Source organism: Excalfactoria chinensis, chromosome 11, assembly GCF_039878825.1.
Source record: "Excalfactoria chinensis isolate bCotChi1 chromosome 11, bCotChi1.hap2, whole genome shotgun sequence".
Lineage (NCBI taxonomy): Eukaryota > Metazoa > Chordata > Aves > Galliformes > Phasianidae > Excalfactoria > Excalfactoria chinensis.
In genome coordinates, this window is record NC_092835.1 from 479,477 (window position 1) to 507,283 (window position 27,807).

Here is a 27,807-nt window from a genome sequence, read left to right on the forward strand (position 1 = left end):
AGAAATTCATTACCTCTTATCAGCAGTCAATGAGCATGCCTAGCTTCTTAGAGCGGCTGCAGCATGACACATCTAAACGGCAGCCAAGTTTGAACAATCAAGTAAGATAGAAAGGACGGGCTTCTCCACCACAACGGATAATGCATACCTAAATGGTTTTATAAGAGTATTAAAGTTGAAATATTCTAGACTAGATTTCTTTTCCACCTAAGCACAAAGAAATCACAAAAGCTGCTAAGAGCATCTCCTAGTCTCATGTCCTTCACCACCTGATTTGGAAACTATCCTCCTTGTTCAGGCTCTTGAGTGTGTTTGCAGGTGTAATGAGTTTTATTTGTCCGGGCTGGGAAGCCAGTTGTTAAGCTCACATTTTCACTCTGGGGTATGAAGTTTTTCTCCACTAATGACTTCGTACAGAACAAACCACTAAGAAATCTTCAATCTGTAGTAACAATCAGAATCTGATGGCTTTATACAGGAATTGCTCTTTAACGACCAGGAAAATGGGCAGCTATACAAAGACATCCATTACTGTTGGAGGACAAAGCTGAAGTGATGCGAAACTGAGCTGAACGTTGTACAGATGTAGCTAAATCACTATAGCAACTGATGGAGGCAAATTAGTGTAACACCCTACACGGACAATCAAGTCTCAGCCTGGGGAGGACGTGACAAAGCACTGCACACAACAAGCGGGGCCACACGATGGGGATGCACCGGTTTATTCCCACTTGAAATATTTCAAAAACCCAGCAAAATGTTCTCACTTGTTGAGTCTTGAGTCAGAGTAGGAGCAGCTCCCGGCTACTACGGGCAGCAGGAAGTGGTCCTGCACAGACAGCATCCAACCAAGACTTACAGCGCTGGTCAGAACGCAGCGCAGCCGCACAGCACTACAGTCAGAACCCAACGCAGCCGCGCGGCACCACGACTGCGGGCAGATGCCTCCAGCGAGCTCCCTGCCAGCCTCTGGCCTTCAGATGTGTGCGCAGACTGAGCCAGCATCGTGCTGCACAGCCTCAACACGCCTGACTTACAAAGACAACACGAATAGTATGCCAACACAGCTGACATCCAGGAGCAACATCCAACCCCAACACAACCTGCCAGGGAGGAGAACATGACACATGCACGGGCAGCCCTCAGCCTTCACCGGCAGCTGTGCATCTCCCTGTCACCCCTCCACTATAGACAGTGAAACTCCAGAGCATCACAGCATTACTAGAGATGCAAAGGACTGCTTCTAAATACTAACAGAATCAGTTTGGAAACCCGCAGCAAGAACTTGTTTTCTAACTGCACAAAAAACTAAACAGAAAAGTGAAGGGTTTAAAACTGACTGGGCCTATTGGAGTTCTACATAAGACTAAGCATACAGAATCATATAATCATAGAATGGCCTGGGTTAAAAAGGACCTCAATGATCATTCAGTTCCAACCCCCCGCTGTGTGCAGGGTCACCAACCAGCAGCCCAGGCTGCCCAGAGCCACATCCAGCCTGGCCTTGAATGCCTGCAGGGATGGGGCATCCACAGCCTCCTTGGGCAACCTGTTCCAGTGCGTCACCACCCTCTGGGTGAAGATCTTCCTCCTAAGATCCAACCTCAACCTGCCCTGTCCTGATTTAAAACCATTCCCCCTCGTCCTATCACTGTCAACCCTCATAAACAGCTGTTAAGCATCTCCAAGTCAGTCTGGCTGTAGAGGAAGAGGACATGCAGACAGGCAGGGCAGGCACAGCCTGGACAACAGGCAGAGGCTCCTTCGCAGTGATGCTGACCACAGCTACTGCAGAGAGCCAAAGGGAAGCCCGGGGTTTTGTTTGTTTATTTATTGTTGGGACAAAACCAGAAGTGACCCAGGCTAAGCAGCTGCTCAGCCATGCCTGCCTCTGGCAGGGGGAGGCAGCAGCAGGCACCAGGCAGGCACCAAACCTGCAGCAGACAGCGGCACATGGCAGCGTGCTGCACAAGTGCAGGAACAGCTCAGCCTGCTGCTGCACGTGGCTCCGGAGGGAAAGCTGCAGGAGAAACTCGTGATGAGAGGCAGGAAACCCCACACAGCTGAGCGTGGAAGAATCACCGCTGCAGATTTCAGCAGTTCCAGTCCGCAGCCACAAACCAAACTGCCTTTTTTTCTTTTTTTCTTTCCTCCTTTGGCAAAGTTTTTCTAACCCGGGTTCCTTCCCTAAACTACTTCCCCACGCCTCTGCATCAAAGCCCCGTGCCAGCAAAAAGCAAAAGGAAGCATCCAAAGCAAGGCTGCTCTGAGCAGTAACTGGCTTCAAGCAGACGCAACCACAGCCTCTGTAACACTGCCTGCTTCTGACTGCTCTCAGTCCTGTGCACAACAAGGCATCGCTAAGCCCTGCACGAGATCTACTTGCCAAGTCTCTGTGTACATCAGCAGATGACAAACTTGCACACGCAAACACTGCTTGGGTTTCTCACTGTGGCGTAAACCGGAGTGTGGACGCTCTTATTTTGGTTTGGAATCAACCAGCTTTGGTACAGTCTGTAACTGCTTCCAATTCAATTAAGCCAAACTAAAATAAACCATTCCTGAACTGAAAATAATGTCCACAGGGCATTCTAATGCGTAAGAAAATCCTTTGAAAAAATAATAATAAATCAATGCAAACTTCTCTAAGTAGGAAGGTTTGCTGGTAAGAAGAGCGTATTTGTAACGAAAATCTTTGAAACAGTCAGAATTAGAAACCCAGCGCGGCTCTTACAAGACACTTCTCAGAGCTGAACCGTATTGTTTACTTAAGACAGTTAAAAGGATATCATCAGCGTGAAATGAAGTCAACTTCAAAGTCACACAGTTTCAAGTCCTAAACATGCCACAGCAATCTCATTTTAAGAAAACACATGCTCTATTTTTGTTAAAAGTGTTTCTCTTCCTCTGCTGTGCGAGAGGCTCCTACGAGGAAGACGGAACCTTAAAACAAAACAAAAAACCTTCCACAGTCAACACAACGAAACCGCTGAAAGTACAGAATCTGTCCCCTCCACTGCAGGACCCAAAGCAGCCACTTCCACCCAGAGGCCCCATTTGACCATCCTCTGCTCCCTCTGTCCCACCATGCTCCCAGTCCTCTCTTTGTTGGCCAGGAGACACGAGCAGCCCCCGGCGCCGCTGCCAGCTGCCCAGCACCCTGCGTTCCACCCATCGTGGCTCTGTCCACTGCCACCATGCCCTCCATCTCCTGGGCCCGTTGCCGCAGAGCTTCCCCAGGTCTACATGGCCACTAAACCCATCCAGAGCCCTCTGGGGCCTCAAATCCAATGCTGGCAGCCCCCTACAGAAGCTGGGAAAACCAGAGCCAAAGGCACGGAACAAATCCGGCAGCAAACAGGAATGTTGCTCCCAAGCACCTCAGCCAGTTCCTTCTCACTCTGGTGGTACGTCCAACGTGGCACAACCTGCTCACTGTGCTCTGCAGAACAGCTCCCTCTGCACAGCGTGAGATGGTGCTGCCCGTGCCCTCTGCCTTCTGCAAAGCACTGCATGCTTGGGTGTTCCCAGCCTCAGCCACTCAGCACCGTGCCACCACGCTGTGCCTTCCCTGGCACACCAGGAGGGGCCTGAATGCACTTCTGACAGAGGGTGAGCACAGCAGACAGCCCTATCAGTGCTGAAGGCCAGCAGCAGAGAAACCACAGAATCCACAATCTCCACAGCACAGCCACGGTTTCTCGCAGAATCTCATCCAACACATCTCACTGGTCACCATGTCCCACCCAGCAGCACAACGGGGCTGTGACGGAAATGGCCAAAGGAGCAGCAGCAGCCTCACACCTGCTGGAAGCAGACAGGCCACACTCTGTGAGACAGGAGATCCCAGCTGCAGGCAGCACACGTCCCTGCTGAGATGCAAAGCAGCGCTATGCAGAGACATGCTGGGGAGCAAGCAGCCGCTCAGGGTTCTCCCAGTGGCACTGCCAACAGCACCAGGACCCCACAGGAACTTTGGGCACAGCCAGGAGCTCTGGAGGAACCCCGAGTCCTGCCCCCGTGGGGCTCAGCCTTCCTCTGCAGTATGCTGGGAGCGCTTCCCTGGGCACCTTCAGAATTTGGCTGTTGCTTAAACATCTGCAGCTTCAGATGGAAGCGCAGCAGGCCTGCCATGAAGGGCGCTTCTCGTGCAGGGCTGTGCTGGCAGCAGACCCACCTGGGGAAACGCCAGGATCCCGTGCAAACCTCCAGGAGGAGGAAGCAGGGAGAAGGCTGGTCAGAACGTGGCAGCCAAGGAGAAAGCTCTGCAGACAGTCACTGCGGCTGGCCAAGAAACCACGCTGTGGATGGGCAGCAGGTTGCAAGGCACTGGGGTGCTCTCTGGGGTCGGGCCCACACTGCTGGCGCACAGCACACATCCAAGCATGGGCACAGCGCCCGGCAGCACAACAGGGACTGGTACGGCTCCCAGTGAGCCTGTCCTGAGGAGCAAGACAGGGCACAGCGATGCACCTGCTGTATCTGCTCACGGCCTTGTTGAGGCTCAGACCTCCTGAGCGAGAAGCCATCATGAGCAGGCACTGTTACAGCGCATAGCCCTCCTCCTCCAAAGCACCCAGAACATGCACAGCACTGGGAAAACAAGTGGGTCTGCAGCACGAATTGACTCTCCCGCGCCCAGAGGAGAAAGGCCCTCCTTCTCTGAGGTCTGCTGTGGAACCATGGCTGGAGCATGGCAGCTCCAGGCAGGAGGATATTTACATACCCACTTGAAAGCAGTGGGAGCAATGCATAACAGCTTGTGAACTGTCTGGAGGGAAAGAGATAAAGACAGGAGAAGGGAACAAAGGACGAAATGTAAGAATACAACGATACTTTGGGAATTTAAGACATGCTACGATTTTTCATAATGAACCCCCACTTACAGTCTCTGCACGTGAACTGAGAATTATCCCACTGCACACTCCAGCTGAGGGAAACATTTGGTGCTGTGCCCAAAGTCAGCGTCAGCCCTAACACGGATCCCCTGACTTCCAAACAAGCTCACAGTGTTAAGCTGCTTCCAACTGTCGGTACGGAGATGAAAAACAGCAAGAAGAAAGGAACTTGGGGAGGAAGTATGCAAAACTAAGAACAGAATTAATGGGAAAAAACAAAAAGCGGAGAAATTGGTGCCCAGACATCTGCAGGAGCTCTCGAGGAGTGAATGCCACAACGCTGCAGGCCTGTATCCCCAGGGGAAGGCTGGGATTCCCTTTCCTTGGTGCCGATGGTGCAGGAGCTGACTGCGGCATCCTGCGGGCGCTGCAGGTCTGAGGGGCTCCTTTCTCTGAGCACAGCAGGGCCCAAGTGCAGCCGAGCGCCCCCAGGGAGCTCGGGCCCCCGGCCCTGCCCCAGCACTGCCCAACAGCAGGGCACTGCAGCTCCCAGGGGCACGGCCGCTGCTCCTGCCGCCGCCTGCTCCTAATGGCTTTATGTAAATTGCACCCGGCTCCAGCAATTTGCTGCGCGCATTGCGCTGGGGGGGCTGGGGAGCGCTTGGCGTTCGGCATCAACAAAGCAGAAGGTTAATTTGAAACTCGCAGCCTCGCTGCCGCACGCTGGGCTCTCCCTCGCCCTCCCTCCCGCTCTCCTTTCTGTGCAAAGCCTGACATCTACAGTTCTGTCTGGCACAGTCAGGGGCTGCTCGGCACAGCGCGCGGGGACGCGGGCACGGCGGGGCAGGAGCACGGTGAGCCCGCGGCACAGGCCCGGCTGCTGGGGGCTCTAAGGACGGCACTACCATACACCGGCCCAGAGCACATACACCGCTGCCGTCACATACTGTCGGACAAAGAACACCCGAAGAGGATGCTGGCCACATCACACCATGCAGCAGCAGCGCGTGGGACCTTACTGCGCCTAGGACAGGCTTGCTATGCTGCTCTGCTCATGCTCTAGGGGCTGCGTATGGCCTTCTGCAACACAAGGTACGGGTGAGACAAACCGGATTGTGCATGCAGTCAAAACCACCCGCAGAAATGGCCCTATGACACCAAGGAGATGAGCTGCCAGAACTGCCCTCTCATTGCTTTGATCTGAGCCCAGCCAACAGCATCCCAGCAAACAAGATGCACCTGGCACAGCCCTCATCCCAACAATGTGCACCTGACCTAAAACCTGAGCTCTCCTCCCAAACAACACACATCTGACCTCAGCTCTCTCCCTAACAAGATTAACGTGACCACAATGCACCTGGCCCAAGCTCTCTCCTCCATCAGGTGCACCTGGCTGCACTTGCACTCCCAGCTCTCTCCTGCTGTGCCAGGAAGGCTGGACCCAGAGCAGGAGCCATCTCCAGCCCGGTGGGACCCAGCCTGCCACTGTGAGCATCGAGATGCACGCTCTGAATTCTCCACTGAGCACCACGGTTTGCAGGAGGCTGTTGGTGATGCTACGGGGAGAGGAGGGTTAAGGCTGCTGCCATCCAGCCAGGCCAGCTGCCATCTTGGAGCCAGCCAAGTGGGGCTGCAGGGCCCACAGTGCTGCAGGCCATGCAGATCAGCTTCCCTGGTATCGGAGCAGGAGTCGACCTCTTACTGCGGTTGCTGCCTCCATTGGTGCCCCTTCGTCACCTGCATCAGAGAAGCCAGCACAGCTCAGCCCTGGCTGATTTATGACCCAAAGCTGGGAGAACATGGGGCTCATCTTCCCACTGCCCAGAAGGATGGGCTGTGCGATTCAGAGCACAACAAAATGTTGGTTCTTTTTTCCCCAGAAAATAAACATTACAGCTGCTCCGCTTTGGCTGTTATTATCAAGAGGCGCGTTTGGCACTTGTGACATAACGAAACTACAATCAGCAGCCAACCGCCCTCCTTCCTCGCCACAGCAAAGCCGAGGACGAAGCGAGGCTGCCTGCAGCTGCCTGGACAGAACCAACTTTTTCAGCAGTGCTGACACTCTGAGGCCGCGCAGAGCTCACACCTGGTGCGGCCATGGCCGCTCGCCGGCCCCGCTGTCAGCAGCGGTTGCTGTGGCAATGGATGGCCGCCGCCTGCCTGGCCCAGCTCGCAGTCAGGCCCGGTGCAGCGCACAGCATGGGGACACAGGGAGCCCACGGCCTGTGGGAGCGCACCCAGCAAGGAGCCCGCTGCCAAGGAAGGCCTCGTCTGCTTTTTGTTTTATGAAAGAAAACACGACGACCGCCTAGGACGTATCTGTCTCTCCAAACCCTGCCTACATAGGAGCCCACCTCAGGAGCAGCCCGACACGCTGAATCGAGGAGCAGACAAAGCAGGAGGCGGGCCGGGCAGCTGCTCCTGCCCTCACCTCACCCCCGGCATGAGGCGGTTATATTTAGGTACGGCACAGCCCGCGGTGCGCAGCCCCCTCGGGCACGGCGCAGGACGCGCATTGTCCAGACGACAACCCGCAGCTCCGCACACAGGCCTGCGCACAGCTGTCCCTCTTCCCGCTCACCGCCTCAGCATCGCAGCCGCACACGGGCCTGGGCTGAGCTCAGGGCAGGGCCGCGGGGGCACCGAGCTGCCAGTAACAAAGCGCAGCGCGGGGAGCGGCCCGGCCGCACGCAGCCCTGCAACGCGGACACGACGCGGGCACGTGGGGACCCACGAGGCGCTGCCCTCGCCCAGCCCTTCCCGAGCTGCCCGTAGCTCCGTGCGGAAATCCTGCCGCTCCGAGCAGCGCTCCCGGCCCAGCGCTGGCCGAAGGGCCGAGCAACTCTCCTGCAGCACTGAGCCCAGTGCCGGCTGTGCCGAAGGAAAGTCCACACGGAAGGCTGCTGCTCAGTTCTCAGCTCCTCCGTGCAACGACGGCATTATTACCGTCACCGCTGTTATTTTGGAAACTGGAGTGAAGCGTGAGCAGGCCACAACGCGGCCGTACGCCCGTTGGTTGGGTCACCGCTCCCTGCGCGGCCGCATGCAGCTCTGTGACACGGCCGGGCCGCGCTCGCACAGCTGCGGGCCGGTGCTGCCGGTGTGTGCCGCGATGTCCCGGTGGCACCGCTCGGAGGGACGGGAACCGCGGCACGGCAGCGTCCGGAGCGCGCCGCTTTCCCTCCGCCTTTTGTTTGCTTTTGCCGAAGGCCGCCCGCCGAGCGGGACCGGGTCGAGGCGGCTCGGGGCCGGCCGGCGGCTCGCTGCCCTCACCCCGCAGCAGCCGGCCCGGCCCTGCCCGCCGCGCCCCCCGCCGAGGCGGCCCCGCAGCGCTCCGCGGACAGCGGCGGCCCCGGCAGCGCAGGTGTCGGCCCCGCGCGGCTCCCCGGGACGCGGCCGCTCCCGGTGCGGAGCGTTTGCGGCGCTCCTGGTGCGGCCGTGCGGGCTGCGCCGCGCCGTAATGCCCCGCGACTGTAAATCTATAACCGCTGCAATGATTTAGTGATTAAAAACACGATAACATATTGTGTAACTGCAAACCACAGAATCCCTGCCAACTCTCCTCCGAGATACAGGAACAAAAATAGTGAAAATGCGTTGCTCGCAGCGGTCTTCCCAAACTCAACTGAAAGATTTTAATAATAATAACAATAATGAAAGAAGCAGCCCTGACACCCCGACAGCAGAACGGGGCTGTGCGCCGCGCCGGGCTGGAAAAGAAAATTAAAGGCAGAGTTTTAAATAAGGGTTCTGGCTGAAACCAACTGTGATCTCCACGAGCCTCTCTTTTTTCTCTTTTTAAGTTTGTCGTAACTGGAATAACTGGTCCTGTGTGATGTCTTGCATATTCAAAGTGCTTTGTAATAGGATACGGAGACCGAACCTTATTTGCCTAAACTCAATGGGTTTATTTTTTCCCCTCTCTTTCCACCCCCCCCCCCAATTTTTTTTTTATTTTTCCCTTCCCCCCCCTCTCCTCTAAAAGGCTGGGAGGGGGGGTGGGGGGGGGGGGGGGAAGAGGAGAGATGTGGGGAAGGCAAAAAGGGAGAGCCGTAAGCGGGGAGGAAAATACCTGGGAGCGGGGCTGCGGCGGAGCACGGCGAGGAGAGCCCAGAACTGTCCATGGATCGCTAAAGGCGGCGGTGGGAGCTCTGCCCTTTGCGCGGCCGCCGTGACCCCGTTGTGTCCCGCGTTTCCCGGCGCAGATCCCCGCAGCTCCGCGCGGAGCCGAACTCGCCGTGACCCCGTGGAGCCGCGGGCCGCTCCGCTCCGTTCCGCTCCGCGCGGGGCCGCGGGAGTGCGGCGCTGCGGCGCCCGGAGCGGCGCGGGTCGGGCACGGCCCCGGGGCGCAGAGCGGGGCAGTGTGTGTGTGCGGGGGGCGGGAGGGGGGGGATGCAAAAAAATTATAACAAAAAACCAACACAACAACCCCGAGCGATAAATAATTCACACTTCCCAAAGCCGCGTGTACGTGCACACGCACGGCGGCCCCGACCCGCGGACGGGCGGCGCTCCGGGCTCGGGGACGGCGACGAAGCCGCGCGGGGCGGCGGTGCGGAGCGGTCCCGGCGAAGGAGCGTTCGCAAATATTTAGATAAGCGCCGCGCCGTTCGGCATTAAGTAATTAAGAACTGAAACTGAGCGCGGGGCGATCGGCCTACGGCGGCCGCTGCCTTCACCTCTCCCATCCCCCTCGGCCGCATTCTTTCCCAACCGGAGCGTGCCCGCGGAAAATAAAAATCGCCGCCGCTTCTCCTTCGCAGTTCCGTCCCGGCGCGCATCCCCCGGCCGGAGCTCGGCGCGGCCCCGGCTCGGCCCGGAGCGGTTTTAAGTACTTCTTCGCCCCTTTGTTTTCAGCTCGGGGACCGCGCGGAGCGGAGCGCCGTTCCCGCGGGCGGCCCCGAGCCGGGGCGGGCTGAGAGCCGCGGGCGGCGGCGCGGCCCCATCGCTGCGGAGCGCGCTCCCCGCGGGCCGCCCGCGTTGCGCGGCCGCGGGCCGGGCCCTCCGCCCGCCGCCCATCGATTATGCAGATGGCGCGGGTCGATGCCCGCCGCCGGCCCTCTCCGCTCCGCGCCGCTCCGCGCCCCCCGCCCGCCCCGCCGGCGGCGCACAAAGCCGGGCAGCGCCGCTCCGCGCCCCGCGGTAAGGCGGGCGGGGCGGGGGAGGGGGGGGGGAGGGATCCGCGGGCGCGCAGCGGCCCCCGCGGCGGCGGCACCTGCGCGAACCCGGCGGCGGCGCGGGGGGCTCCGGGCCGGAGAGCGGCACAAAGTTTGCCGGGGGATCCGGGGCGGTGGGTGGGAGCGGGAGGGAGGGGGGGGCCGGACCAGCCCCATGCAAAGCAGCCCGGGCGCCCCGAGCAGGAGGAGCCCGAGCGGGGGGACAGGGCAGAAAAGTTGCCACTTACGCGGTCGCTGCTCCGGCGGCGGCGGCGCTTTTAATCCCGGGCGGCGGCGCGGGGGCTACAGATCCCATGCAGGCTGCGGCGGCTGCGGCAGGAGCGCGCTCCGCGGAGGGGCCCGGGGCAGCAGCAGCGGGAGCCGGGGGCAGCGGCCGGAGCCGAGCGGGAGCCGCCGCCGCCGCCGCCGCTGCCCAGCAGCAGCATCGTCGTCGGGGAGTTTGCAGCCCCCCGGAGAGAGGGGGCCGCGGGCGGCGGCAGCAGCAGCAGCGGCGGCGGCGGCGGTCGGGTCGGGGCGGAGCGGCGCGGAGCGGAGCGGGCGGCGGGGCTGGCGGTCGCCGGAGCAGGAAGCGCCCGGACTCAGATCTGATGATTGGGAAGAAAAAAAACTCTTTGGATCTTTATTCTGCTAATTAGTTTCCTGCAAAAAATGGCTGATTAGTGCAGTGCGCATGTGCCTCATTACCCAGGCACGACGGGAAGGGCTAATTAGCCACCTTCTGGATCAATAAGATTCAGCCCAGGCGGCGGGGGAGGGAGCGAGCGAGCAGGAGCGGGCGGGGGGAGCGCGGCGGCGGCGGCGGCGCCGCACCGAAACTTGGGGCAGCGGCCGGCCCCCAGCCCGCGGCGGGGGAGGGGGGGGGCTCCGCTCCGCGCCGCGCCGGGAGGGGGGCTAGCGGCCGCCGGGAGGTTCCGCACCGCTCCGCGCCCCGCGGCCACCTGCCCCCGGACCCGGGCGGGGCCGCGCCGCCCCGCGCAGGGCAGGGCGAGGACGACCCCCCGCCGCCGAAGTTCCCCGGGAGGAGCCGGGAAAGTTGCGGGCGGCGAAGAGAGCACCTCGGGGCGGGCGCCCCGCGCGGCGCGGAGCGGAGCGGCCCCGCGGCATCGCATCCCCGCGGCGCTGGGCGCTGCCCGGCCCGGCCCGTGCAAACTTTGCGGCCGCCTCCGCGCGGGACAGCTGATGGATGCGGGCGCGCCGGGAGCCGGGCTACAGGTTTCACCAGCCAACGCTGGCAACAGCTTTGTCATTTTCTAAAAATAAGAAGCTAAAAGTTATTGTAGAAGAAGGGGCTTTTTTTGTCCCCTGCACAATATGCCTTTTGTGAGTTTAATGCCATTCTGGGGCTCTCTATAGCCCCGGACAATGGGGAACTCCAGGAGGCGGCTGTGCCTCTGCCTTTTTTCTTTCTTGCTTTCTCTTTTTTCCCCCCCACCCCCTCCTCATTTTTCCTTTTTTTTTTTTTTTTTTTTTCTTTCTTTTTTTATATATATTTTTTATTATTATTTTTTAAGGCAAGGATGCAACATTCCTGCAGTCCCAGCAGATCCTCTGGTTTGATTAAATAAACACTTCTCTGGTGTTACGGTAACATTTTTCACGTTGTCTTTGCGTCCATTTGTGATTATTATTTCATTTTTCTATTTTCAGCAGCTTTTCCTTCCCAAGCCAACCTTGGCAAAAAATAGAGGTGGATGCTGGGAAGGGGGGAATCACAGTTTCAGGAGGTGAACCAGCAAAGAACCTCTGTCCGGGATTCAGGAATATGTTTTCATCCTCCTCCTCTAAGAGACTGTTTTATTACTGGCAGAAATGCGGCTGAATTAAATCATCTCTCGAAAATCTAAGGAAGCTTTTCAAATGGCTTTTTTTTCCTTTTCCCCCCATCCCTTTTTTTTTTCTTTTTTCTTTTTTTTTTTTCCTTTTTTTTTTTTTCTTCCTCCCCTCTCTTTTAAATAGTAACCCAAATAATGAACTTCCCGGTGTGTCTCATAGCATTGAACAAGGAATGCAGTTGCGGTCAGTTTTTCCATTTGAGGGAACCTTAATGTAGATGTATTTTATGCCGAAGGTAATAAGCTGCATGTTTGTTGGTATTTCACTGAAATGTACGGAGCTTTCTGCATTTCTTAGCGTGGCGGTTGCTGCTGGGATTTTGACACATCCCTTTGGTGGGCCGGGGGGGGGGGTAACAGAGCAGGAACGGTTCCTAGAAATTGCGGGAGGCTGTGCTGGGTCCTGCTGGAAGCATCCCGCATTTTGGAGATATTCCCAGCACTACGGATCGAGGTTCAGCATGTACCATAGTTGTCTGAGTATTATAAATGCAGCACCGAGCGTGTGTGGCTGAATTGCGCATGCTGTGAGTTCTTTGCTTTGTGAAATGGACGGACCCAGCACAGTGCTGGCTCCGGTCTGGCAGCCGCTGCTCCAGATGTGTTTGCCCGGCTCTGTGGGGCAGGAACTTCTCCTTCCAAAAAGAAACCTCAACACAAAAATACCCAAAGCAAGAAGCCCTCTGGCAGGCGGAATTGTTCGGGGCTGCTTGGTGTGCTGTGCGTGGAGGTGCACGTAATGTCTAACTGTTGTTCTGAGTGTGAGACGAACGTGTTCTGGCCATGCCATCCCAGCGCTCGGTGCGACGTGCGGGGAGGCTGCGGGGTGGCAGGGAATGGGTGCTGCCTGAGTGAGCTTCTGTGGAGCAAAGAAAAAGTAAACAAGTGGGGAAGGTGGCATGGAGACCTACAACTGATGCTGTGGGAACAGGCACCTGAGCCCACGCACGCGGATGCAGTCTGGTCGTCTTGTGCGCTTTCTTTGCATTTGTGTCATGCGTTCCAGTTCTGTGTTGCCGTCCTTTAATTTCCCGTGACAACATATGGATTCCATAAAGGCAAACATGCCGAAGTGCATCTGTCTGGGTCGCTAACACAAACCAAACCTCCCTCCCCTCGCAGCACTGCTCCGGCCGCGCGCCGTGCCCTCCCGTGACAGCCGCTCCTGCATTCCTGTCCTTTTATGCTCCCACAGCGATCCCGAGTGCCCCAAAGGGAGGAGGGCAGCGGTCGCGGGGTCAGCGCCGGGAGCGGAAGGGTTAAGCGGGAGCGGGGGCAGCCCATGGCTGCAGCCCCCAGGAGCAGCCTGGCTGGGGTCAAGGCCGAGGGCAACTGCTGTCCCCTGGCGCGGGCAGAGCCGGCAGCGGCTGGGAGGCGAGCGCAGACTGAGTGCGGGTCGAAGCTTTGCCCTTGTTCTGAGCACAGAGAAAGGCAGAGATCCCATTTTCCCATATCTGCCAGGGCACCGGAAGAGGCAGCAAGGTGTGCGCGTGTCCGGGTGTGCAAAGAAGGGCGCAAGCAAGGAATACCCACAGAGGCAAGCAGCTCCGAGCAGCACCAAAACACATCAAGGGAATCAAGGAGCAATTTGTACAGTAATGGTTGGGTACAGCCTTCAAACACACATGTGCGCACGTTTCTCCTCTAGCAAATTTACTTCCATTAAGACTTCTTTGTGCTGGGTGAAAAGACAACCCGGTTCCAAAAATACAGGGAGAGCCCACCCTGCGCTAAGTGGAAACCCCGACTGCTGCACCGCAGACTCCCCTTGGTTCTGTCTGTGTGGCTCCATGCACCCACAGATGGGATTTCTCGTTTGAATATCTTTTGCTGTGCTCAGTAACGAGAACCTCTTGGTATCAGAGCTGCAGGAAAAATAAGATTTTTCCCTTAAGAAACTTTTTAAAGGTGCCTGAGTTAAGAGATGAACCCCCTCTTTTGTCTTGCAGCACGCCTGATGTATTTGCATGTAGAATCGTATTGTTCATTTGTATGTTATTTTGAACGAATGGGACTAAATACCTGTGCCATGAGGGAAAAAAATATTTGTTAAAATACGTGAGGATTAAGAGGAACGACGTTAATGAGAATGTTTGGCTTTGGCGGCAGTGCATGTGGCTTTCTGGACATTGCTTTTCACAAAGGTGCCTGTTTTCCTTGAGATGCACCATAGGCGTGAGCGGCCTCGGGCTTCCCCGGCCCCGCAAGGAGCTGTGCAGCTCTCCTGCAGCAACGCTGCGCAGCTCGAGGCACATCCCGAGGCAGGAGCGGGCAGACCTGCATTGGTGGCGGTGATTTCCAGGGAGCCTCAGCCGTGCCGTGATGTCCCTGGGGCAGCGTGTGGGGCTGGGATGGAGCCTGCGGGGCACGGGAGGCTGCGTTGGGGAGAGCACGTGGCCACGGGGAGGAGAAGGTTCCAGGCTGGCTTTTAAAATTCAGGCTTTAAAAATTACTGTGGGAAGAAAATCTCCATAATATCATCCACTTACATAGCCTTGTGCTTCTTGGAAATACGTCTGAAGCATTAGAACAAAGCGCAGAGGGCTGGAGTCCTTGAAGGAGCTCCAAATGATAAAGTCTGCCATTCATTTTAAACACAGCGTGCATTGTGAAAACACAGGTCAATTTGAAGGCATTTGTCAGATTTCCAGTTCCCTCTCCTCCTTTGCAATGGAAATTTGCAATCAAATCCCTGCACTGGAGTTGGGATGTCTGCTCCATCGGTTATTACCTTATGCTCAAAGCACTGCCCAGGTACACTGCCTTTTTATTCAGAAAGTTTGTTTGTGTGAAGTTGCATGCCAGGAGGGGGGAAGGCTGACAAGGATTGGGCTGGAGCAGACGCATTTATTTAGGAAGTGGGAAAAAGGGGGAAAGTGCAGCTGATGAGAAGTGACTGATTGCAAAGGGCTGCACGAGCCGCAGAAGTGATCTGATACCATTTAAAGACGCCCAGCAAGAGGCATGGATGGGGATATTCCAGCAGCAGCACGTTCATTGTGGGGATGCAGAAATGCAGCAGGGCTTAGAGCGGGGCTGGAGAGACACACTGCTGAGCAATCCTGGCAGAGACGTGTGCTCCTTCTGGCAGCACGTCTGTATTGTTGTGGGCAGGGGAGAGAGATGGGGCGAACACACATATTTACAACAAATGTGAGAGATTTGGGCTGGGGGGGAATATTCGGAGCGATTCAGAGCACCGTTTCCTCTCTTCTTTTGTCTTCAGTGGACTTGCAGCTTTGTACTCAAATATTAAAATAAACCCGTCCATCCGTGTTGTACCCAGGGGGCACAGTGCAGCCCTGGGGGTGGTGGGACACAATGGGCACTTTGCACCTCCACACCTCCGCCGTGGCTGCGGTCAGGATCAGCCACAGCCCGAGTCACTGAGCACATCTTCAATGGGAATGCACCTTTTTTGTAGGCCCTAACACAGGACGAGCAGACGTGTCTGCGATGGAAATAAACGCTCGGCGCACATCTGTATGTTTCTTTGCTTTTTTTGAAAGAAACAAAGAAAAAAAGTCTTGGCATTTAATTAGGACACACTAACCTAATAAATATTGAACGTCATTTCTTTGTGAGCTGCTCTGTATGCTCAGTGTACTCGGTGGATGTATTCCACAATTGCACTTGTTTAATGCCTATATCACCTCACGCCTATTGTATTTATGTTGTCATCAATGTCAGATTTTAATTAAACAATTAAATCACTGTCACAGTAATTTCCCTAGAAAACTATTTTAAATGAAAAATCCCACAATAAATGTTTGGGAACCATCTTAAAAGGAAAGGAAATAAGTTACAAAATAGAATTACAATTTGCACTAAGCTAGAAAGAAAAAAAAAGGGGGGGGGCTCAGCACCGAAAAGAATCCTGTTTTACAGGGCTGTGTCCACACAACACAGAGCCTGTCAACGCGGCCACCGAACCAACGCGCTGCCCTGTGGGGCTGGGCAGGACCCCAGTGCCCTGTGATGGGGGCACCACGCGCCTCAGCAGACATCCCCACTGCCTCTACCCTCCGAATTATTTTAGATTTAAAATGGAGATTTGCCGAACAGCCTGCATCAAATTGTTCGATACATTAAGCACCAATAACAGCTGCACTTACTGTATAGTAACCGTGTGCTCAGAGCCTGTGCTGTAAGTAGTGGGAAATCTGATCCGATATAGCATCTTTGCTGCAGTTAATCAAATAGTACATCTTTACCTCTTATACGTGCATGTTTTTGTTTCTCTAAAACCCGAGCTTATACAAAAGGTGGAAACGAGAAGGGAGTGTGTACTTCGTAGAAAATAAATCACAAATACGAGATGCAAAATTCATCAGACAAGGTATCTGAAATAATCATGCTCTCAAACGTACATTCAGAATATTACCTGTATTTAACATAAGCACATCTGACATTTGCAGCACAGCCTCAGACATGAGGCGTGCTTATTGAAATTCGGATGCCGGCATGTGATTTCAGGCAGCAATGTACCCTGCAGCTAACCCTGACCCTCCCCTATTAGCCCATGTGGCTGCTTTGATTTGTGCCCTCTGAGGCCTGGAGCTGGGAACCAAGCACCGGGGAGCGGCGGCAGCGCAGGCTGCGAGGGCCTGAGCCCAGCCTTACAGAGCAGCGAGGAGGGACGGGGCTGCCTCCCTGCCCCCAAAGCCGGACAGGAATCCCAGGCAGCATTTCTTTTATGTCTGTACTGCATTTTTATTGGAATGCAGCTTTGCAGATCGGTTCTGCCTGGGATGTGTGTGGTTTCTATCAGCCCTGAAGTGTTTTACAGCTGGAGATGATTTGGGGGGCACATCGAGCCTGTCCGTCTGCAGCCAGGTCTGACATTTGTCTGCTGCCGTCTCTCTAATTCTTTTCTATGTTGCCTCCATCAAGAGGTGAGATTAACTGTATTGCACCGGGGGGGAGCAGGGGGACGGACGGGTGCGATGACACCAGGCACATCCCTCCCTCCTCCTCATTTTAGCTTGCTTCTTGCAAAAGCAATCCACAAGCAGAGCCTCCTCATTGCTGCAGCCAGAACGCATCAGGAGCTGCAGAGGTACCTGGTGACAGCCCAGAACAAAGGGGCAACTGCAGAGCACTGCCTGCGGGAGCCCCCACCGTGGCCCTCCGGAGGCCAGGGCACACAGCCGGCCCTGTATGCAGCCAGTGAGTGCTGAGCTGGTGGTGGCAGGGAACTCCATCTATGGGGCACGAGCTGCATCAGAGCCTCCCTGAGCACTCCAAGCACTCCTAGGAGCCAGCCAGCAGCATCCTGCCTTTGTCACGTACGGGGCTGCCATCACAAGCAACTTTGCTGAACACAATCACACGAACACGTATTTTTGTACACTGTAAAGGAAAGGGGAAAACAGATGGGGTTGCACAGAACCCTCCTCCAGGCAGGAGTGGCTGTGCTGGAGGAAAGCATTGCTCATAATGACACTTAAGCCCAGACACTTGAATGCTAAAGGTTAAACTTACATTCTTCAAGAAAGGGCTCCTTGCCAGCTTGAACTGTGCTGTGTGTTCACTATTGCCTCCTCCTCCTCTTCATCCACTCTCAATCCACTTTTGGTATTTGTTGAAATAACTGAGGTTATTTTTGCTTTTTTTTTTCCCTAAGACATGTTCTCTGCAGCCTTGTGTCTGTCACAGGGTTAAAAACAACACCAGGGATCGGTCTAACGCCAGTGAGAAAGCTACGCCTGCTTTCTTAGCTGAAAGTTACTGCAGCCTCAACCCAGAGCAGGGCAGCGTGAGTACGGTTCTATCCTCCACTGACGGTCCCTAGAATTTCACCCTCTAATTCCTGTGCCGAGCTTAATAAGCAGAACGTTTATATGGATTAAAAATATACATTGAAAGGCCCATATGCATACAGTAAACAAGAGAATGGAGAAAGAACTTTTGGAGACAACAATGACTGTGGCTGGAGATGAAACTACTGGTGATGAATGACTCCAAACGCTTGAGCAAAAAAAGGACAGGCAAGGAAATGCCCACAGAGTAACATCACCGTAAGACAGATCACAGCATCATATGAAGAAGCACAGATGCTGCGTGGATGCTGCATTTAGATCCTAATGATCAGAGAGCACCTTCCCCATATACTCTCACGCTTTTCCCCGGGGATGTTTCCCATTAAAAAAAACAACAAAGCCACAACAGAACGGCAGGAGCATTATGGCTGCCTTTGGAAGCAGCCCCTTCCCGCAGCACCACGTCAGCGCTGGAGGAGAAGCGCTGGGGGTGAGCGGGGGCTCCCCGTGCCCTGCTGGCAGGTGGGACAGCAGGTGGGGGGCTGGGCGGGATGGGCTGCGGCCCTGAGCAGCGTGGAAAGGAACCACTGTGCGCCTGAGCGCCCGACTGCGATTTGATTTGGGTTCAGACCTGATAAAGGCAGTGACGCTCATTTTCCTACTTCCTGCAGCAGGGAACGGGGTGCACAGGGCTCGGCATCCCTTTAAACAGCTGCTTGCTGCACTGTATTTCTTGGCACGGCCCCGATCGCATCTTCTGGTCCCAGTGGAAGTTCACACTTTTTAATATCTCTTATTGCTTTGCAACTGCTGCCACCAGTCAGCAATCACAAACAGGAAGCGGTGACTCAGCAGAGCCACAACCGCACATGGACAGCGGCCGGAGAGACGGACAAACCCTGCCCAGCCCAGCGGGGGTGTGGGCCAGGCGGCTGCGGGCTGTGAGCCCCGGCCCATGGCCTGGCTGCGGGGACACTGGGACCAAGCTCCTAATGCTGTGTGCCCACTGACCTCCAGCGTGGGGTGAAGGGAAGGGAACGGGAAGGCCCCGGGGTCACTCAGGGCCTGGAGCAGTGGCAGAAGCTGGGACCAGCCCCGGGAACCACGAGCTCCAGTTTGTGCCCACACTGGGGAAACAGGACGCTGGAGGCACTGCACAGGGTCCCCTCGGGGCTGAGGCAGCGGCCGGGGGGAGCTCCGCAGCAGCAGCGGTCTATTCCCAGCCCGCTCCATCCGTGCTCTAACTGTATTTAGCAGCGAGTTTACTCCAGACTGAGCCTGCATGAACGTGTACGAGAGGGCCGGGGATTGGCTGTGGCAGGCGGAGGGCTCGCTGAAAGGCTCGTTAAGGAAGCACTACTGACCACGCAATCCAATTACATAATGCTTCAAAAAATAACTGTGCTGGGAGCCTTGTTGCGTTTTGGCAACTGAAAGAGGTATCAGATATCCACCTCCCAACCCAAGGCCGATAGGATATTTGCGCCACAACGTGACAGAGCGCTTCAGCTGCAAACTGCTCGAAAGAGGAAACTTGCTTCCAGGGGAAATGTCTGCTGTTCCCTTTCAAGGCAGTGCTGCACCCTGCAGACCGACGTTATTTGAGTCCTTGTAAAATTACCACTAATCTCCACACTCGGAATGCCGTGCATTTTATGGGTCCTTGCTATGACGGCAGCTTTGTTTTGTGGGGTAAAGGAAAGTGCTGAGCTGGCACCTGGCTGTCAGCAGTAGCTGTGACCACTCTCCCAGTTCTACTCTTGCAGCGTCTCCGGAAAGGGCACACACAGGGAGGATGAATGGGACCATCCTGTCACACCTGGAAAATGCCTGAAGAAACACTCCATGCAGCCTGGAAGCACACAGCCCCGTCCTGGACAGCAACAACAGCACCGTGCTGCCGGCTGGAACTGCAGGACCGGGGCTCCAGCCCCCCCCCATGGCTCAGCCCATGCGCTGTGCTTGGTGAGCGGGGACTGACAGAGCCCTGTCTCCAAGCAGCACTGTGGTTCTTACTGCAGTTACTCATTTTTATTGTTACTAATTCTATTTTTATTCTTACTGATTTTTATTTTTACTAATTCATTTGCAGTTACTAACTGCCAGGCTGCTCTGAGAGGTGTCACAAAAAAGGCCTATTTCTAGTGAATGAGGAAAGAGGCAACTAAGAATATTCCTGCACTTACAGAGCTCCTATACATGAACTTTGGTTGTTCAAGTGCATGATGTAAGCGAGCCTCTACACAGACTATAAGCACCCAATACAGCCTGTTCCTGGCTCGGGGCACAGCAGGGCTCTGTGCACCCAGTCAGCGCTGGGTCCCCGTGCAGTCACAGGGCCACAGCTTCCCCCGGGCTCTGAAAGAAGCAGGGACACAGCTCTCAGTGGGACCAACCGCCTGCAGGCCAGCAGCCTCTGCCTGTGCTGCCAGTGCCATCTCCACGTCTAAACTGTACTTCACGACAGAGCTCGGTGTGATCTCTGCCCCTGCCTTTGGCCATTTTGCCCCTCACACCCAGCTCCAGGCCGGGAGAGCTGCCCACGAGGACAGCCATGGCAAGGAAAGGGTGGAGGCCACGTTCCAGCTCGGCGGCGCTCCATCCGCTGCCTTCCTCCCAGCTATTTCGAGACTGTTTACCTGGCAGGCGCACATGACCAGCCCTGAAGGAAGCGCTGACATCACCCCATGCTGTGCCCGCGCTTCCCGCAGCTCAGCCCCTCCTGCACAGCCCGGGGCTGGCCCTCTGTGCAGGCAGGGCTCAGCCGGCCGCTGCTCCCCATGGGCACACCATGCCCAGCCTGGCAACACCACCTGGCATTGCCAGGCCCTCCACTTGGGCAGGGCTCAGCCCACACCAAGCCCACACTGACAACCGGCTGAAGCGCTGCTGGCGGCGGGCAGAGAATGCAGCTTTCAGACGCCACCATACCATTCATCTGCTGCAACGGCCTTAAAAGCATCAGTGCTTTTCCTCTCAGCTCCAGCAGTTCCACGCACCCCTTCCTGCACTGACACCAGGCCTACCCACCAGCAGCCCCGCACAGCTATGCCACGCTCACCACCACCTCCCTGCGCAGCACGGCCGCAGCGCCGCGTTGCGGAGCAGAGCCACGCCGCCTGCCGCAGGTGCTGGGCCCTGCTGGGGCTGCTGGCCATGGCAGTCGGGCTCTGGCCTCGAGCTGCTCTGTGGAAGGTTTCTCGGTGCATTTGGGCACGCAGCCAAAGTATGCAGCCTGAAGGAAATGTTTAATAAAGACGCAGGAGCCTCAAACTGTTTATTTTTCCTTGCAGAAAGGTGGAGGGATGATGTCCCTGGAAACCAACTCTCGAGGCAGGCAGAGGCCAGAGCGGCTGCGGAGCCTGTGGGACCGGGCGGCCTCGGCCTCTCCCTCCCCTCACAGCTCAGGCCGGTGGGGTCATAAACAGTGGGGGAAAAGGCAGCCTGTTAGGAACTCTATTAAGTCTCCATTAGTTAGGTGTGAACTCATTACCCTAATATGCTCAGAGGCAGGATTCCACCGGCAGGACATTAGCACTCTAATAAGCACATTTGGTGCTGGGAGGGAGGCACCTCAACAGCTGCAGCACACGCACAGCCCTCCCAGCACTCCTCCTTATGCACTGTCCGACCCCACGCAGCACAGCCCCGACCCAACACGCTCCTCAGCCTCTTCCTTCCTGCAAACCAACAGCATGCTGCCCCTCACATCTGCCCAACTTAGTGACTGTGCACTGAGAGCAAAGGGCACACCGGGCGGCCACGAAGAGGGACGGGAGGAACAGAGAATGCTACGGGCAACCGCGGGGACTGGGGACAGGGGATGTACAGCAATCGCTGTTGGGAATTTGAGGTGTTTAGCAAAAAAGAAAGAGCACCGCGGCACAAGCAGGTCATGGCCTGTCTGCTCATCTGCTTTCTCCTAGGAGTGATCTTTCACTTGTGTCTGCATGGGCATTTTCTGTGTGTTTGCTCTTTGTGACGGGAACTGCCTTCCATTGCCTGCACGCTGTGAGGAAGTTACAGCAATCGAAATAACGAGCTTATAGGAAATCAATTAATTAATAATAGATAGGATGCAGGAGCAGGGCTTGAACTGATTGCTGAGTTCGCAAAGTAAAAACCTGATCGTATATAGGAAATGAGTGTACTTCTGCAGGATGCTGTGAGCAATCTGGGAAGGGCTGAGAGCTGCAGCTGCCCGATGCAGGCTGGCTGCCACCTCTTCTGGAAGCCTCTCATCTGTTAGCATCGTTTTCATCAGCATATTGGTGAGTTGGTGTACAGCAATGGTCTCATTGTACTTAAATCTGCAAGATTTTGTACATAAGGATACAAAAGCACAGTGTTTTGCCTTCTGGAGTTTCCAAAAGAGAAAAATGAAGCTCATGGTCATTATAAGAAGCCTTCCACTGCTCCCCTGCCTGTGCACCCAACGGTTGCATCCTTCTGCCAAAGCCCCACTCAGAGCCCGCAGAAGGCAGAGCCCGCACCATCTTGTACATTAAGTGTACATCTGTACACTTAATCACACCTCAAGGCTGCACAAAGGCACAGTCCACACGCAGCACTTCCCAAACCTAATTTTGAAGCTCATTTGTTCCTAAGTAGGACCAAACTTACACTATTCCCTGCAAAACGCTCTCCAAGATCACAGAAGTATAATTTTAAAAATAATTTCAGGAGGAAGCACGATCTTGTTTCACAGAACTTTGCCCAAAAAAAGTATGAAATTAATGGTATTAGATGCCTAAAAATACTCTTGAAGCTCTGGGACTTGGAAGAAGGGCCTGGCTGCTATTCCTAGCTGCACCACAGACTCTCTGTCTGCTCTGAAAGACCGGCACAGCAGTAACCGAGGGCATGCTAAAAGTGCCCTGAGACAAAGACATAACGAGGATGGTCTCAACTCCACCTTTTGTCCTATTTGCCCAGCCTGCAGAATCACGCTGATTTGACTTGAAGGAGCAGAGCATGTATGATGCTTGAGTAAACTCTCCTGATACGTTTCCCCACATGCAGGTAACATCCACCCGGAGTACCACGAAATCATACACATTTACCGTGATCTCTGATCATTCTCACTTGCTCTTTTCTTCCTTTCCTATTTCCATGGAATTAACTCAAAAGAATCTACTGCTCAGTGCCTACTGTTGAGTGGCAACTACAGTAGTAGGAAGCATTTCAAAGTCCAGCAATATTCAGGAATAAAAGTGAATCTTTATCCCATGGAACCGGACAGCAGTGCATCCTCCCAATGGGATACTACAGTTGCTCTTAGCTCTGGAAAATGTTGATATATCCATATTTTTTTCCATTATGTTTTATCCAAAAGAACTATTTTGTCATTTCAAGATGGTTTTATGGGTATCTCCTCTCACATTGTTTTACTGTTCTCCTGTAAACCGGGGTACCTGCTTCTATGTGAAATGCGATGCAAAAAAGGATTAAAAAAAACCCAACACACTTGTGAAAGTTTCAACAACTTACAGTTGTAGGACACGCAATGATGCAGCAGGAGTTCATTATCAAACATCTGAACTGAACTGACTGCTGGCTTTTGTGCTTACAAAAAAGGGACGTCCCAAAGCTTATTTGACAGGATCTCATATCCCTGTAATCCCCTATGCATCTCAGCCCTGAAATAACTTTTGGCATAGTCATTTAAATTGCTAAAGAGAAGATCTGAAATAGCACACTTCAGCGACAAACCGTAAAGTTCATGCCCCAGAGTCGCTCCTTCAGACTGATGGGTTTGTAATCCCACCTCGTCTCTTGAAAGTTTTCAGATCAAGGGCTAATGGCTGCTTTGGTAGGAAAGGGGGAAGATGAGCAAGAAAGATGGCAGGGGGCAACAGTGGGGCAAAATACTGCAGAAGTTCTGAAAAGATCCCAGATGCTGCATGTTTTTTTCATCAGTAACAGTACTCAGAGAGAAATAAAAAGGCAACAAAACCCTCCGCTCGTTCTGCGCAAGGCAGACATTGGTGTTTCTATGTGGGACTCTGTCTGATGAAATCAAGTATTTAAATGACTTCTGTTTACATAGTATTCTGAGAAATAATGCTAATTTGCACAACTGGCATCTGGGGTACAAGTATACATATCCTAGGAGAGCACTTACAGAGCCTTTGTGAAGCTAAGTAATAAACACTTTGTCTTCACCACACTATTTATGGGTTGCTTGGGGGCATCCTGCTCTCTCTTTCTGCCCCTACCTGGGCATAAAATTATTGTAGAACTAGGCTTTAATAAGGCCAACAGTAAATCTGGATGACCACACATGCACAGCTATTCCCCACTTCCCTGATCTCCAGCATTAATTATAAAGTGGAACTGTTTATACAAGTACATACCGCTTTCCTGACTTCTTTCTTGTTTATGTCTAAACCTTTATGGACATAAAACTTTGGAATTTGCTTTTGGAATAAAAGTGCAATTGAAACTGAAGTAACTGTGCTAGAAAACAACTTTGCTATTGCCGTCTTGATTCTGTGGTTTGCTTCTCCCCTGGAATCTCTCCTGCTCAGCAGTGTTGTTTCAGGTCACCTCCTCGCTGTCCTGTCTGGACGGCTCATTAGAAACCTGAGCTCTGGATGGCTCAGAGCAAACGCTCCAGTTTTTCCTCCTGTCTCCTCTGCTTTTCTCTTTACTCTGCACCACTTCTCAGCCCGCTATGAGATTCCTTGTAGGCTGGCCAGGGGGTGATTTGCAGTGCTCCCTCATGCCTCTGCTGTAAGGCTATGGTTAAATTTGTCACTCCTTCTACGACGTATTAAAATGGCAGTCTCTTTGTTCCTCTAGACTAGAACACTTGTCTGTGCCCTCAGACACCCTCTCTCTCACTCAGAACTTTCCTAGGAGAAACATTTTTCTTCTATACTAACTTATTACACAAACGAGAGACTCCCATTGATGGCATACACATGTGTGGATACCAAACTGAAGTAACTCCTGCTCCTTATCGCTAAGTTATTCCTTGTCACCCTGGCCTGACCGCTTGTTTAGCTGGGCTGTCAGAATATAAATTAAAATGTTTGCTGTTTGGGGCTGGTTTTGTTGTTTTTTTTTTTCCTATTTGTTCACCAAAACAGATCCTGTGTTCCCTGGGCGCCATACAAAAATAATAAAGAATTATAGTACGTAGGCAAGGCATTATTCTTGTCTTCCTTTCCCTTTGTTTTATCCCCTCTATCCTTTGCCCTTCCTCTGATCAATTCATCTTCCATTTACTTTCTATTTCTGTCTGCAGGTTTTACTCTATTATATATTACTCTGATATTCCAGCCATGCCACATGCTTCAAAAGTAAAAGTACAGAGGATTTATTAACTGAAGGTGAGGGAATCAGCAAAAACTCCAGGGGATAAGAAGGAACAATTACTGTAAAGAAATTAAGAAAGGAATCGAGTTCCTACCTGGTGCCGCCTCTTATGCTGACTTGGATGCCTCGTAGCTTCTGCCAGACTTCTGTCACTCTTCACATACAACACAGAAGCACGGAGACTTCATAGCCAGCAGAACCGCACAGACCTCTTCGCGTGGACAAGTTCTGGTGGATCGAAGTTCGACCCGATCTCTCTGGTAGGTTAAAGCAGCTCTTAGTTCTGGTGGGCCGTGTCACGATTGGAATGAATCAACTCTCTCTTCATTTTAGTGTCCAGCCACAGGGAGCTGCACAGGCTCTGCGTTAAGGCCGTTCAAATTCCTTCCCTCCTCGGCGAGGTATTCCTACCTAGAAAAAGCAGAATTACGAGTAAGACTGTGTTTGACCTCTTGCAGCCTCACAACCTCCCATTCCACTTTTGAGGGCACACTTCTGACCTCAGGTTTAACACATAACTCCCCAGAAGTATCTATGTTATAATGATGAATAAGTAATCAAGGTAATACTTTGTATTTTAAAAGTCATGGTATCTTAGCTAATTAAAACAATGGAACACATTTACTTTTTTCCTTTTTTTTTTCCTTCTAAGAAAATAAGCAAAGAAGTAACATGTCGGTATTTACTGAAAAGCAAAACATCGCAGCATTACAGGAAGGGAGCTGCACCGCAGGCTGCCCCCCCGCAGGGCACCCTGCTGACCCAGAGCCCCCTCCACGGCGCTGCCCTGCCTGCGGCTGCCGCAGCTCCAGACCCATCTGTAGAAAAGCTCCTCGAATTGTGGCACATGCATTGCCCGGGTGCGAGCTGGGCTCTCACCTTTCTTCCTTTTCCCCTCACGGCAAACACTGATGTAACCAAAACACAACTGGATACAACTCTAATTAGAATCTGCAAACATCTACCAGATGTTTTGCCAGGAAAGCTGGTCCCAAGGACTCAGGAGAAAACAAGCCGTGTATTCTTCTTGTGCATTTCCTCACGCCCCTGCACTCCGTGCAACAAGCAGGGCCCTCAGGGGCGCGGGGATCAGCTTGGTTGTCACAGGCAGGACTCAGAACCATGGGGTGAGCCCCCGGCCCTGCAACACAACCTCAGGCAGCTCCCAGGGGTTCAGGGGCAGCAGGAGGTGTCCTGCTCCCAGCACCTTGTCCCCAACTTTCCTATTCCACGTGGCCGTACGTTAGTGATGGGCAGTGCTAGCAGATGGCGAAGTTTGAGCTGGGCTAATTAAACATACTGAGCTAATAACCTTCCATTTTGGGACTGGTATAATTCATAATTCAATGTATTGCTGCTGAGACATTAACCTTTCAACAGCTGGCACGGCGCCCACCGCAGCCTTAGTGCTGACCATCTTTCAGGAAAATGAGTATTATTGTTAAAACAGGTATAAATCATTCATGGCTTCAGCTTCTGTGTCAAACTGTACATGAAAATAAGTAGTAAGCCGGGTAATTTATTTACTTTTTGGTGGTTATTCTTATGATTTCATATCATATGCTGTGATTAATAAACATTGGCCAAGCGCCATTTCGTTGTCACTTTACCTTTCCATATCGCAGTGGTTTTTCTGACTTTCATCCTTAACAGGTTCGAGACTGATGCAGGACTGTTTGGTACAGGCACAAACACTCATTGCAAGGAGGAAGAGCTCACTGTAACCTAACTGCACAACATTCAGCGCAGTTATTGTGACTACCAAATAACCTGTCACAGATCCTGTATTTTGCTGTAACAAACGTATCTCCGAAGACTTGTGTGTAAACCCACAGATTAAAACACTTCTGCTCAGTGCTGCGGTCTCAAGGATGGAGCAGGCCCTGCCTCCACTCAGTGCAGGGATGTGGGGCACTGCCTGCTCCCAAGCTGAGCTGAGCTCTGGGCCAGCTCTGCTGTCCCAAAAGGGAGCAGCAGCTCAACAGGTCCGTAACTGCTGTATGTACTGGGGTACACACATGTAGCATCACGACCCGCCACGTGAATGCTGCCCAAGTCTGTTTGCTTTGTCTATCTCCCAGAGAAAAACACATTGAAATATGTGCCCTGGGTGCTGCTCTGCAGTGTGCTCCTGGAGCGTCCCACCTGCACATGGTACCAGCACTGCCCACAGCACAGCCAGCGGAGGGCCATGCTGCTGCCAGGCAGTCACACAGTAATACGTCGGTCCTTGTGGCTGCATCGCTCCTGCTTCTCTTACAATACTCTTTACCCAGCACTATTTTCACTTCTGCAGCGATGGCCACACAACAGGACACTCCTTTGGAGCAGTTCAGGAGAGCACTGTGGGAAGGCGTGTGCTGTGCCTCGGAGCTGCAGGCCATGATGCTGCCTGCACTGCTCCCACACGGCCCGGGCTGCGCTCGCACCATGAGCTGGGAACCTCCTGAGGCTGCCCAGGGTCAAACACTTCAGAAGGACAAACAACCCTTGAGGGCATGCAATTCTTTTCTCCCTGGCTCCCTGCATGGGAATAGCATTTGCTTTCTTGCTGTAGTTCCTGTTGAAAAGGAAATGCATGGCGGCTCTTCTGCACATATATTCTGTGAAGGGAAATGGCCTTCAAAGGCAGTACTTGAAAAAAGGGAAAAAAAAAAAAAAAAAGAGGGAAAGAAACAAATCAACCTTAACTCTGTAACACCTCCTAGAAATACCCTTACATTCCAAATAATACCTATGCAGAGGCCTGCAGAGCCAGGTGCTTTGCTGGGCAGTAAGGAACATCAGCCGTTTAGGCAACACTCCCTGGTGCATCTGAGCCAGAGCTGTATCCTTGAGCGAGCCCTTTGCCTTCCAGTAGCCATGTGACTTC

At 53.9% G+C, this 27,807-nt stretch overlaps 1 protein-coding gene across 6 annotated transcripts in view; it reads right to left on the reverse strand.

Annotated features, from left to right (window-relative positions):
• ZFHX3 (zinc finger homeobox 3) overlaps positions 1–27,807 on the reverse strand; it is a 323,012-nt gene that overhangs the window by 122,126 nt on the left and 173,079 nt on the right. For 2 of the 6 annotated variants that reach the window (XM_072346221.1, XM_072346222.1), the window contains one exon: positions 25,030–25,346. The gene's annotated coding sequence lies outside the window, so the exon portion shown is untranslated. Of the gene's footprint in view, positions 1–9,520; positions 9,630–10,245; positions 10,405–25,029; positions 25,442–27,807 lie in introns of those variants that run through there. The other 4 variants (XM_072346226.1, XM_072346220.1, XM_072346224.1 and 1 more) reach the window with 3 other exon arrangements.